The 14,691-nt window shown below is 36.0% G+C and overlaps 1 protein-coding gene across 2 annotated transcripts in view; it reads left to right on the top strand.

The window, feature by feature from the left end:
- Window positions 1-2,022: 2,022 nt before the first annotated feature.
- LOC131059852 (uncharacterized) overlaps window positions 2,023-14,691 on the top strand; it is a 48,971-nt gene continuing 36,302 nt past the window's right edge. Inside the window, exon 1 of one of the 2 annotated variants that reach the window (XM_057992901.2) lies at window positions 2,023-2,179. The gene's annotated coding sequence lies outside the window, so the exon portion shown is untranslated. The remainder of the gene's footprint in view (window positions 2,180-14,691) is intronic. The other variant, XM_057992902.2, reaches the window with a different exon arrangement.

Raw genomic sequence — 14,691 nt, 5'->3', positions numbered from 1 at the left:
TATAGCCAAATGGGAGAGGAAAAATCATTGTTGTTTTCTCAAAAGAAGAGGCAAAAACCACTTACAAAAACACACGCCTTTGAGAATGAATATCCAATAGACACAATAAAATAATAAAGCTCTTCAAGTGAATCCTCCTCCTTGGGCATCAAACCCAAAGCCACTTAGATTTTTGATATTCCGAGTGCTTGAACTCCTGGTGACTATTTAGATCCCCAAATGGACACCTTTTCTTTTCCCAAACTTGGGCACCTAATGCATGAATTTTCACGTCTCAAAGTGAAGGTGGGAGAGAGTGTGTTTTGTCCATTTTAATTTATCTTTATCACCTCTTCATGTTCACCTATTGGAAATGCAATTACAATTAGTTGTAAAGTACATATATTAAATATTTTTCTCACATGTCCTAGGGAACACTTTCCAAAGATCATGGAGAAATGTGAATGACCTAGGATTTACAAGGTTAATGTCACCTTATCATAACAAATATCAACTTCCTTTTACAACTTTTCTTGAGGGAAATCACCAATTTTATTTAATATAATAATTTATTTTTTCCCCACATAGACCTTTTAGGAGAACAATAGTACTTTTGATGCACACAATCCCCCAAGTCTAGGTGTCCATCTTAAAACACATCTTAAAACCTTTTTAATGAATTATACACTAAGTTCTCCCTTTATTATTTTTCAACATTAGACAACTTAAGTGAATAATTAATTAATACCTCAAGAAATAAGTCAAGGTGTGGAAAACATTGAAATAATACAAAAATAAAATTTGGATTATACCCAACACAATATTGAAGACTTATTGAAAACAACTTGCTATTTCAAGAAGTTTGGATAACTTGCAGAAGGTTAGAAACTAATTCTAAAACCATCATTGGGCTCACCAAGGCAAATTGATCCCACTACTAGCAACATCAACTTAGCAAGATTGATCTTGAGCACTCCAAGAACTTTGGAGTTCTCCTTGACTCACCAGGCAATTTCTAGAAAATTTTGAAAGTTGGGCTAAATGCTCACAAATCAATATTGCTTAAACTAGAGACATTACACTTCTTGGAGGGGAATCTTAATCTCTTTCATCCACTCTCTGTTATGTATTCATTATGTATTTGTGATAGAATTAGATGTTTATGCTTTGTAACATGTACATGTTATTTTCTCACTTTAGAGAGGAGTTTTCTCCCATTTTCTTTTTCTCTTTTTCTCCTATTATAAAAGATCATTGTTTGTAAATATGTACTTGATCAAGTCTTGTTGCTAGGACCTATTTCTGTTTTTAGCTTCTATATGTAGCCTCCCTAAGTTGCACTTGTGGGTGTGTGTGTGTTAATTATTAAATTATATTCACAATAGCATTCATTATTAGGGTGTCATTAATTAAAAAATTATTTTCCTTTTATTAGTTGTTCATCTTATCACTTAGGATACAATTATTTTTTGCTTTTCCATTTTATGTGGATATATTTATTTATCATTGCAATTACTTATCTTGTAATAAATATTCATGAATTGGATTTAATGACATCTTATTTTCATTTGCAGAAGAAATATTATAGAAATTCTTGGTTCTAATAGTTCCCCTAATAAAAATTTCAGTGATGTGTGTCATATACAAGACTAAAGTGAAGGACCTTGACACAAAGTGTAACTTTTATTTTAGTATTTTACAATTTTTGCATACAAAATACATTTTCTTGTCAGTTCTTGAATGTATTTAAGATTAATTTGATTTAAGATTGATTACAAAGTCAATGAACTACAAAGACACATTTTGCTTTAAAAAAACAAACTTATCAATGAACAGTATACATTTGATTAAAAAATTATTTTATCCAATTAAAAATTTTTATGTCACAATATTTAGAAAAATAAAATAAAATGTTTGTTTTGTAATTGTACACTACTAGTAAGATTGTGAATTCTATAAGTAGTTTTCTCAAGAGAGGGATGGAAAGACTTTAGCGTCAAAAACCTAAGTTTGCAAATAAGGAAAGAAATAATTATTTATTTAAAAAAAACATACTTTTTGGTTTCTTCAATATTTTTTTAAAATGTCATTCATTCTTTTCTCTTCATATCAGAGACGCAGAATAAATTCCCAGTCGCTCCGAATTAGCGAAGTTCATCCTCTGCTCTCAACCGTGTTGCGAATTTTATAACCATAGGAGGTATGAATTTTCCCAATATCTCTCTCTTAGCTTGATATGTTATTCCGTTGTATTCTTGGATCAATTGTTCCAATTAGTGATGATTACCTAAATGCCGAAAATGGGGAGCACATGTTGAGTTGCGTCAGAATCTAGGGCACATTAAAATCCAAATACATTGAATTAGTTGATTGGAGTATACCTGGAGAAGTGTCCCCTGCCCTCTATTGCTGATCTGAACATTTTGGGGATGTTGCAATGCAAAGGCGACACCCCATTGCCTCCTCATTTTTCTGCACGAGTCTCATGTCCTGGGATCTGTCAGAGTTTTTCTGGCATCCTGTCATTTAAGGCGGTAGTTGGGTACATTGTGTTGTCTGGGGTATCAACAGACATTCCCAATCTGCTGAAAGCAATCCGGCGATGTCCTGATGTCCCATTCATCAACATTTGTTTTGAAAAACATAAAAAAAAATAAATTTGGGAAATGGAGACGAGGATTAAGTTTAGAACAGTATTTTTCATGATCATTAATAATACAACGATCAGATATTTGTGTTTACCAATTTCATATTTGTGTTTTAGTGTTTTACTCAATTTATGAGTTCATTTTTCAACATTAAATGCTGAATGTTCATTGTTCAATGCGATAGATGCTAATGTTATTTAAATTTCATCTCTGTAGATTATTTAACACTTGGATTTTAATGGTGAATCATTGTTCTATGTTATAGATGCTAATGTTATTTAAATTTCATCTCTGTAGATAATTTAACACTTAGATTTTAATGGTGAATGCAGTTTTGAGGATTCAATCCTTTCCTTTCGCATGGAATTATAAGTGGCTTGCCACAGCTTTTTTGAAATTTCGATTCAAAACGTTTTATTTTTTAATTTTTGATAGAATAAAATGGAAAGAAACTGTATTAAAACATAAAAAATACATGCTATAATATTACTAGTTGAAGTATGCTCAGAACTACCAGACTCTTACACGTTCGCACCTACATACTCATAATTGCTGGGATGAGCCATATTAACCATAACTAGAGCAGGAACAGGCAAGGACCTTTGAGATCATCTTATAAAAGCACTTACATGCAGACAAAAATAAGAGGGTCAGAACTAACAAACCCTTACATGTTGGCACCAAATATGTATAAGGGCCGAGATGAGCCATATTCACTAATACTAGAGCAGGAACAGGCAAGGACTTTTGAGAACATCCTATAAAACACTGACAGACAGATAAAATTAAGATTGACCTTCACCAGTAGATACATACCCAACAAATATAGTACACGAGCTCGAACAAGTGCACCAAGTTACCTTCCCAGACAGACTCCAATGGCGCATGAAATTGTTAAAAATAGAACCAGAATGCTATAAACTCAGATAATAGAACCTATGAAAGCTTAAGAGAACAAGAACACAATAAATTATCCTGGGAAAACCCTCCACCTGGGGTGAAAAACCCAGCCACACAAAAATAGATTTTATTGAAGACTCAAAATAAGTACATAACTCTCACATTTAGAAGACAATTATTTTAACAATGATTGATAATGCTCAAATAGAAGGTGATTATCAGAAACTGCTTACAAAATATAATAGAGGAAGATGCTAATAGAACGAATCTGCACACACAACTGTTCACAGCCGAATATAAATGATCATCTCGAAAGATTAGAGTAAATATGAAGACGCAGCATCCAAGACCTGAGATTTCTGTCGAAGAATCATTAAATGAATGTCAATCATCATCTCTATGTCCCACGGCATATGAATATATAACATACTCCAAGACCCAATAAACTTCCCTAAAGAAGAAGGCGGAAAGGCCAATCATAAAGAACAATGTCAGTTACACACCGACATATACCACAAGCTGGCAAACTTCAGAGGAAAAAGAAATGATTTTCCAGCTAATATAAAAACGGTGAAGAGTAACAAATATAGAGCTTGAGAAATCCATAAATACGGCAGGCATGATATCTGCTGAAGTTACCATCTTTAACAGAAATCACTGTGAAAATAGAAAAATATCATGGAAGCATTTCTCAGAACCGAATTATTGCCCCCCACAGAAGTGACATGAATCTTGCTGAACTAGATATTAGGGCATTGCCTTTGTTGACTGCCTATATCATATTCCATATCCTTCTCACAGAGTTTTTTTAGAGTGTCACCACCGAATAAGGCGTTTAACAATGCTTGATGCTTTTGTCACGTGATACTTTTATACCAGACATTCTTTACTTCTCACAAATTCTAAAGTTGATCATATTTTAGCAAATCTGGCTAGAACTTCCTTGTTGAAGTTTGGCACGAACCTTCTTGTTTTGGTTTCCTCAACTGTATTCTGCTCTGATTTACCGCCATCTTATATCTTAGGTTCAATCATGCCAGCCTGGTTGTTATCATTCTTAGGTCCTCCTACCATCAGAATATGTAGATTAATTTTCTGATCCATCTGTTGTCTGTAATCTTCACAGCAGAAGCCACCTCAGAAACTGTTTTGTGGCCAATTGTTGCTATTGTTTGACTTTTGGAAGCACCACTTTTTTGCATTCAAGCAACATATCAAATTTGTTGAAATAGAAACTTTTGATGATCTCATATTATGATGCTGAGTGGTTGTGTTAATTGGGTTCAGAGTTCAGATGATATTTTTTAGGTGTCTCAGTCATTAAAGTAAACAAATCTGTGCGAGACATCTCCAGGTTTCTTCCCTTAGTTTGCTGCTTGTGAAGAAATTCAGTCTCATAGAGGATATCACCTTTTGATGTTCGTCCTTGGATTAAGCTTCTTCTTTGCAATGCTATTCATGAAGTAAGGTTGTTTGCATCTTTCAAACTCTTTCTGCATCATTGTTTTTTTTAGATCATATATGGGGTTCTATTAAAAGAGTCATATTCATAAAATGACCATGAGAAGCATATGCAACAGCAATTAAACAGCTATACTAACTGAACTGCAGAGAATATCAGAACACATCTGCATATATCAACTAGTGGTCACGGACCCTGTTGTAAACACACACCACAACCAACTCAACAGAGGGTACATTAAGACCCTTGCCCTCCCACCACACGTTTTTGATTTTTGAAAGTAAAGATAACAGTGTAAATTTGCAAAAACAAGATGCACTGCAGTTTTGAAGTCCAATAAAAAGCAGCAGCGTTGATCTGCTGTTACAAGAATTTTGTTGGATATTCATTCATAAGTTGCTAATACATGTTTTAGACATTTAAGTGAAACATTCATATGACAGCAACCTTTAAATGCCTTGCTTGGATGACTAAAAATAGATAGCTGCAGGTCTGATTATGTCCTGACAAGGTGTTGCTATCAAACTGAGTGCTGGATAAGAGGCCAACAACAATGCTAAAGGTCTGATATGACTCCAATAATCAGCTACAGGCTGCTGTTTAGCAGTCAGAGGACCAAACAGCAAGATACCCCTTCAAAGACTCTCTCCAAACTTGTGTAGGATACCTCCAAGGATACTACACAGCATAACCCTGGCCCTGCAAAAATTAACACTCTAGTAATGCAAAGGAAAGAGCAGCTACAGGTCTTTTCTGAGAGGCTGGAATCATGATAGCAGATCTGTAATGGGCAGAAAAACATACTGTATCAGACCAATCAGAGAGAGGAATTTGCCCAGCTAGCTTGCAACTTCGAAGCCAACTCATCCCGAGCTGGAAAGAGGCAGATTTATGCCTGATAGCACCTCTACTATCTCTCCCAAAGCTACATAGCCCTGTCAAAAGGTTGCAGGTCTGAAAAATAGTCAACAACAGTCACATTTGCAGGCATAATGGACTGTACGACTCCTAATGTCACCTCCAAATCACCAATAACATCTGAGAGCTATTTAAAACCAATTCCAAAGCTTTGGTGCCACTGTCCAGCATGAAAGAACCTCAAAACACTCAGTGATTTTGTCTTGTAGTCTCACGCTCAGCTGAGGATGACACTATGGCCTGTACAATGGTTCGGCCTCTTCCAATAATTTCTTATCGGCTGCAAACCCTTGAAAAACCTCCTCAATCTGGCACCCAGCCATAAGGAAAAACCTTGATGATCTCGTCTTTTTTTTTCTTATAACCTCGCAAGAATTAAATGATGGTACAGCCCTGCTAGGGCATCACTGGAAACATGGCTATTTGGCGAGCAATGATGGACTCTAAAAAATCTCTTCATATTCATCACACAACTCAGTAAATTCACCAAACATAAACCCCAAAATATCTGCACATCAAAATACCATAAAAAATCTTCATTTCCTAAAAGTCTTGTTTGAAACTCTGTGAATAACAAGGGTGACCCCTATGTGGAATCACTCCAACCAGCTAGGGATCGTCCTTTAGATCCAAAACCAGCAACCAAAGGAGGGTTTTTATCTTCAGTTGATCTTGGAAGAACTCACAAGTTCAATCTGACGACAACCTATTGTGTATCCTTTTGCATAAACAAAATGAGAGCTGAAGACCCCCTTTTATAGAGTTGGAGGGAGAAAAAAAGAGTAATTTTAAATTCAAAATAATTCATTTTCCCTCAAATTTCTTTTTTTGACAATTTAAAATAATCTTTATGTGCAAACCCCCTTCCCTAGGCATCCACTTGAGGGGACATAAAGCAACTTTATAAAATATAACACTAAAGTTAAATAATATAATATTATCATTAGAACTTTAGGGCATATTTTAAATACTTCCCTCCTATTGTGACCTTTTCACACATCGCCCCATTGCTAATGGGGACCCCCTTTTTTGCCTTCTAGTTTGAGTTAAGCTCCAAATAGGATGTTTTGCCTTAGTAAATAATCAAGATCTCTTTTGCAAGCAAGAAAGGTCTCAGGGTTTTGAGATGCTAAGAATTAGGGTTTCAGAGTGGCATGGGTTAAATTGAGAGACTAGTCACCAAAGTTGCTTTCAATAATAGATAAATGATGAAGCATGAAAACATTGGGCACATTAAAGTCTTGAGGTGAAAATTTGGCTAAGGCAAGATCTTGATCAAGGTGTGGCCTTGGCATGGGTTTGCTCACTATGAACTAATTGTGCGAATGGAAGGTGAAATTGCGCCTAGGTTAGAGGTGGTTTGAAATTTTCGGGGGACAATTTTTTTTGCTTTCCGTTACTCTCTCTATTGGTTCTTGGTTCGATGAATGTTTGTGATAATGGATCAACGCGAAATCCGTAATGGTGAAGCGGGAGGACTTGATTAATGTCTGAAATGAGCTACATGCTTTCAATTGATCATTTCATTGATAGTCATCTGGGAATAATATCTGCTTTTATTTTATTTGTTTACAAGAGGAGAAGAAATTTTAGGGTTTTGTTCTGCTTTGCTCTATTAACCCCATGAAGATGGCGATGCTGCACGACATGCCCCCTCTTTAAATAGGTAACTTCTACTCTCTTGACAAAAAAATACAAAACGCCATTTCAACACGCACACAATCAAGAGAAAGCCCTTCGTCACATGATGCACAAATTTAATGTTGTGCACTTTACTCAGTCCATTAATGCCCTCTGTAAATCGGGAAACACGAACAAGGCTTGGGATCTTTTACATTCAACCATAACTGAAGGACTTCCTCTCAATGTCGTATCCTTCACTGCGCTTTAGGGTGGTCTTGCAATTGACAGCGACCTCTGTAGAATCAACTCCCTTCTTGCTGAAATGGAAGGGATGGAAATACATCCAAACGTTATTACTTATAACACCCTCACAAAAGGCTTTGCGAAATGGAATCAAATCGAGGAAGCGCATGAGCTCTTGCACAAAATGAGGCATGCTCATTGTTTTCCTGATTTCTTACATATACTACCCTGATTGATGGAACCTGCAAGATTGGTAGAATAAACGAAAACTCTTGTTTTAGTAGCTGAAATGATATAGGACAACATTAGAACCATGGGCAAGGGTTTCAATATGACCAAGCACCTTAATAATAAACTGTCAATGGGTGAAACAATCAAAATTAAATTGAATTTTTTATTAATAATCAATGATTTAAAAAGCAATTACTTGGGGTGGACAGTGGCAAAATCTTCACAATTTGCTTCAGGACTTGAAGAGGTGTGCTGAATGCAACAAACAGGCATTCAACCCGATCAGTTCACATTTGGCAGCATAGTCCTGGCCTGTGCCAAAATGGAAATTATGAAACAGGATATGGACATGCTTAATAGAAAGAGGATTTTTGTCAGATGTTGTAATTGGAATGGCTCTAGTAGAGGTATGCAAAATTTAGAAGCATAGATAAGGCCCATCAACTGTTTGATGGGATGCCTCAAAGAGATGTGTCCTCATGGACTGCAACGATTGTAGGATATGCACATGATGGATTTGCTGAAAAGGTTTACGAGACTTTCAAGCAAATACAATTGGCAGGTATAAAGCCAACTTCCACTATCTTTGGCAGCGTTCTCCCTGCTGTGCCAAAATGGGAGTCTTGGAACAGGGCATGGACATCCATTAAAGCATAAAGAATAGAAGAATTTCATCAGATGTAGTTGTAGCTGCCTTGATATACATTTACACAAAATATGGAAGCATTATTAAGGCACGTGAACTATTTGACAAAATGCCTCAAAGAAATGTGATTTTATGGACTGTCATGACTGTGGGATACACACTAAATGGGTTTGATGAAAAAGCTCTAGAAACTTTCAAGCAAATGCCATTGGCAGGCGTAAAGCCAATTTCCACAATCTTTGCCAGCATCCTCTATGCCTATGCCAAAATGGGAGCTTTAGAGCTGGTATAGACATCCATAAAAACATGAAGCAAAGAGAAATAATGTCAGATGTTGTAGTTGTAGCTGCCAAATGTAGTTGCAACTGCCCTGGTAGACATGTATGCAAACTGTGGAATCAATGACACGGCAAGTGAATTGTTTCAAAGAATGTCTCAAAGAAATGTGATCCCATGGAATGCCATGATTGAAGGATAGACGCAGATTGGATTTGTTGAAAAGGCTTTAGAAACTTTCAAGCAAATGCAATTGGCAGGTGTGAAGTGAAATTCTATTTCAGTTGTTTGGTTTGTTCTTTCATAATGCAATTTTCTCCATTTCCACAATTTATTATGGTATCAAAGCACATTTAATCCTTCATATAAATGTTGAAGATTGAAAGATGAAGTAGCCATCCCAACTTCAAGATTATTGTTCATCTACGAGGAATCCTAGATGTTTTTTTATGTCTTATCTAGGATTTTCTTTTTTGTTATCATTTTCCATTTTTGTGTTCTGTTGTACTTTTTGATAAAAAATACAAAGGTCTGCTGCTTGAGATACCCTTCAGTTAACATGCTGAAAACAGGCCTGATGTACATGCCAAAGTGCAGTTCAGCTTTCTGTAGATGATTCCCTGGCCCAGGTAAAAATAGTCTTAAGTACCTATATCAAAATAAAGGTGGAACAGTCTAATGATTAGTTAGTTTCTACACTATTGTTTTACTTTTTACACTCATTATAATATTTTAAATAATACTAATCTTTTTAGAGATCCTTAATCTATAAGTTATCATTCACATATCAAAGAATCCCACCATACCTCAAACAAAAAGATCTTTAGAAATGCACATTATTAATCAATGATATTTGATTGTTCCCAGTTCAGCATTTTCTTCTAGGTGGAAAGGAAATAAAACATACAACAATATACTACAAGATTTCAGAGTCAGATAAGTTACCATACCATATACAGAACATCATAACATATAACTATTATATCGCTACACGTATATAAATATCATTACTGGTATTTATTGCTAGACAATAAATACCAGAGTAACTAGAGTGTATAAACAATAAATACCAGAGTAACTAGAGTGTATAATAATGTATAGAGAGCAGTTTCCCAATCACAATACAATGTTTTCAATAAAATCAGGTTTTTACATTAGCTATTAGGAATGAGTAGCATCCCTGGTAGAACATTAAATATGGCACTTGTAACCATCTTCCCTCCCTTTGATTGAATGTGCTAATCGTAACCTAGCAATGAGGGCACAAACAAACAGAAGGCCAGTTAGCAAAAATCTATTTACATGAAGCAAGCTTGCTTGTTCCTGCATTTAAAAAGATGAGTTATAATTGTTGCTCTATTGTAAATTTGGTCTGATCTTTTTAAAACTGAAATTTTTAGTCTGTGAAGAAAAAAACATCAAACAAGAATATCTTGTTTCTTAGCTGTTGTGATTATCATGTTCTTTCTTGTAATATAGGAGGCAGCAGAAGAATTTAAAAAAAACAAACAAACTTGGAACATGGGCATTACAGAAAGAACAGAAATATTGTGAGATGTTTTAGTTACAACTGCCTTAGTAGACATGTATGCAAAATGTGGAAGCATAGACAAAGCATGTGAAGTGAGCCAAATTCTACAACCTTTGTCAGCATCCTCCTTGCCTGTGCCAAATGGAACAGTGTATGGATATCCATCAAAGCATAAAAGATAGAGAAATTTTGTCAGATGTTGTAGTTGCCACTGCCCTTGCTGACGTGTATGCAAAATGTGGAAGCATAGACAAAGCACATGACCTTTTTGAGAAAATGCCTCAAAGAAATGCGGTCTCATGGAATGCCATGATTGAAGGAAATGTACAACATGGATTTGTTGAAATGGCTTTAGAAACTTTCAAGCAAATGCAATTGGCAGGTGTAAAGCTGAATTCCACAACCTTTGATAGCGTCCTCGATGCCTGTCCCAAAATGGGAGCTTTGAAACAGGGCATGGACATGGTGTACGTTTTATCATCTACCAAACATTAGAATAAGATACCCAAAGGTATTCTATCCTCTCCTGAAAAATCACTGCTGATTCCTGTTAAATTTAGCACTTTCAGATTAATCTAAACTCAGAAAAATTATAATTTAATTACTAATTAAATTGATTAGATGAAGGGTTTGTTATTTTCCAGATTTAAGCATAACAAAGAAAGGAACAAATAAACACAAGACAAGGTTACCCTGGGAAAACCTCCTAGGAGGAAAAACCCAGCCAAAAGATCCTCAGATCTAATTATGAATTATGTTCATATGAGGGTTACAACACTTATCTCAAGTACTTGAAGGTGTTTGATAATGTCTTCCACAAGACTGCACTTTCACAAGCATCAAGGAGTCACATCTGCACCTTTAACCCTTCAAACAACAATCAGGTCCAAACCCTAGGTTGGTAATGTATGAAGTCTGTTCTTTGATTGGCTGCAACTTCAGTTTGCCCTCCTTCACACCAGTTCGCTCTTCACATGAATGAATTTCACACTTTAATTGGCAGAAGTAGTTCGCTGATGTAACTGAGGTATTTCGCTGTGATGGCAGATCTAATATACTTCCTTTAGCTTGCAATGGCAGACATATGTTTATTCCTCCTTAACTTGCAATGGCAGACATATATTTCTTCCTCCTTAACTTGCAACTGGCAGACATATATTTCGCATAGGATCAAATGAATAATGAATGTGTGATTTGTGTTTTGCAATTGATCTTTATTTATATGAGCATTTAACCCATATAACCCCAAGTTGGCCTTGATAGAATATATGCATTTTGGCGCCAAGTTAATTTAGTGTGGCGTGGTACATATGTGGCGTGGAGTTATGGGGCTGGTCTTGTCTTGGGGGCACGTCACCCTTTTAGGATAGGACCTAGTCCTATATGGGTTCGGATGTTGCCTTAGGGCAATCCGAACCCTCTTACCTAGTTATAAACAACACTCCCTCTTAACTAGGGAAGAAGAGAATACATAATCTGAACCTTTAGAGTTCCATCTAGCACACAAGCATAGAATGGATCTAGCACACAAGCATAGAACTACATCTTCCACCTAGCACACGAGCATAGGATGGTTCTAGCACACAAGCATAGAAAGTGTAATACACAAGTGGGTCTTTACATAATCATAATTTTCCATCTAGCACACAAGCATAGATTGGATACTTTTCATTCTTGCACACAAGCAAAGAATGATCAAAACGCTGCAGATAGAGTCACTGAGATTGAAACTCCCTCTTAGCCAAGGTTTCATTTTCCACAATGCCAAGTTTGTCTCTGAAGCATTTGAACTTCACTCTGGATAAGGGTTTGGTAAGAATATCTGCAACCTGTTCATCTGTGCTAATATACTTTAGCTGAATGGTGCCTCTTTGCACCTATTTGCACCATATCCCATAATATCCATCTTGTAATGCCTGTGGAGGATGACTTCAACCTTTAACATGCACACTTGCAAGTTATGAATACATACACAATTATTCATGCACATCATGGAGTCTTTCCATGCCATCGATCACGCATATCCATCATTCATTGTATTTACCTCAATCTTCTCCCAAAGAAGAATACAATACCATCGTACATTGCCCGCAGAGGATGGTTGATACAATACAATGTATCACAGAGGTTGAAACTCCCTCTCAACCAAGGCGGTGTTCCCCACAGCTCCAAGTCTATCTCAAGCTTCAAGAGACTTGGTGAGAACATCTGCAATACAAGATTGTCCTACCATAAAACACTGAATTGTCAGGCATCAATATACAACCCTGATAATAAATCAAAATAGCATAACAAGAATTTTGAGAAACTACACTGCTTCTCTTGATGCAACACTTGCAACAATGTATTTATCTACAGTAATACTTAATGCAACCGAGGACTGTCCCTGTAGGTCCAAGAGATCGTAGTGGGTGAATGCTTGAAGAGTTTTCCTTGTCCGTAACACTTCTTGACCAATCTAAACCTAAGCAACTTCAGCCCATAATCAACTGTGCCTCTCAAGAATCTTAGGATGTGCTTGGCTGCAACACGATAAACATGTTTGGGGAAGCTCATGAATTGGCTGAGAGCATTCACTGCAAAGCATATGTCTGGTCTAGTGTTAACTAGATACATCAATGATCCAATCACCTGCTTGTACTCTGATGGATCTGCAAAATCAGAATTAGCCGCAGAAACACTTAACTTCTTTAAGTTAGATTCCATAGGAGTAGACATAGGTTTACAATCGATCATTCTAAATCTTTTCAAAATATCAATAGTATACTTTCCTTGACTTAGAAAAATTTCGTTAGACCTTTGCAATACTTCTAGACCTAGAAAATAATGCATTAAACCTAAGTCCTTCATTTCAAATTCTGAAGCTAGTTCTTTCTTACATCTAATGATAAGTTCATCTTTACCAGTAAGAAATGAATCATCCACATATCGAACTCTAATTAGCATTTCATCATTGGATGACTTAAAGTAGATGTTAGAGTTAGCATCATTTTACAAAATTCTAAACTTAACAAGTATTCTTTCATACCAAGCACGAGAGTCCTGTTCGAGGCCATACATGGACACCTGAATCTCATAACCCCTTAAGATATACCAAAATAGCTGGAACTCCCTCTCAGCAGCAGCTGTGTCCAATCACAGCTTCCAAAGTACTTGAACATCCTTTGAGTGTATGCCCATCCCAATAATTTCCCTTGAAGAATTAGCATACCTTGTTTCAGAAGCATTCCAAGCCACTGAAAGATCCAATCAATTTCCTGTACTTCGGGATAGGAAATCATACTCTTAAGCTAAGTCACAGGATACGGCGATTTTCATGGATGAGGTTCGAATTTAATTGAATTTCAAACTTCTATAAAAAAAATCGAATTTAATCAAATTTCCTCTATAAAGCACTGCTATCCGCCTCTAAACACAACTCAGCTGGTCGTGGGTATTCTTTCTATATGCTTTGTATCTATTGGGTCATGGGTGTCTGCAACTGCTGGGTTGCCCTCGGATTTTCTCCAACAAGGGTCGCTATTCTGATAATTTATTATAAGTATACATATATTTAAAAATAAACAAAATTATAGAAGGCGAATTTTATCCAAATTTTTCCCTTGTCGAATTTCATCCGAATTTCATGGCTGTCGAATTCGAACCTTGTGACTTAGCTCTTAAGCATCAAGTCAGTTCAATCATAATGAAATTGAAAATGCTTGACCCAAGAAAAGAATTAGATGCTAATACTCATAATAAAAGGTAATCAACCAACATAGGTTAGAGTATACCAACTCAGAGGGAGGCGCTCCCCCTTAACTTCTGCACAATCAATCTTTTATGTTAATCTCAAGGATCCTGTCCATCTATCTTTCAATAAGGTGGACTCATAGCACAATTGTTGGGATAAGATGAGAATAAATTCCATCAAGAGATTACACAACAAGATTGCCAATAAATGTTATCGATAGAAAACGAAAATCCTAAGAAATCAATTGCGAAGTCTTTCAAAGGGGAATCACAAATAGAATCATAGATTTGTAAAAATAGTTTCAGCCAATGAATAACAATATTATGCAACGTTAGAAGGCAAGATATAAATTCAATCTCTTGGAGCAGACAACAGAACTCAAGATTCCATTAAGGTCCATGGTTGATCATTATCTTTGGTATTACAAGAGAGATTTGCCCTAAATCATAACTTCTTCATAAAACATTTATAGTAGATCTCATTCTTCACATCAATGGTCAG

This window comes from Cryptomeria japonica, chromosome 10 (genome assembly GCF_030272615.1).
Source record: "Cryptomeria japonica chromosome 10, Sugi_1.0, whole genome shotgun sequence".
Lineage (NCBI taxonomy): Eukaryota > Viridiplantae > Streptophyta > Pinopsida > Cupressales > Cupressaceae > Cryptomeria > Cryptomeria japonica.
This window is presented reverse-complemented; position numbering and strand designations above follow the sequence as displayed.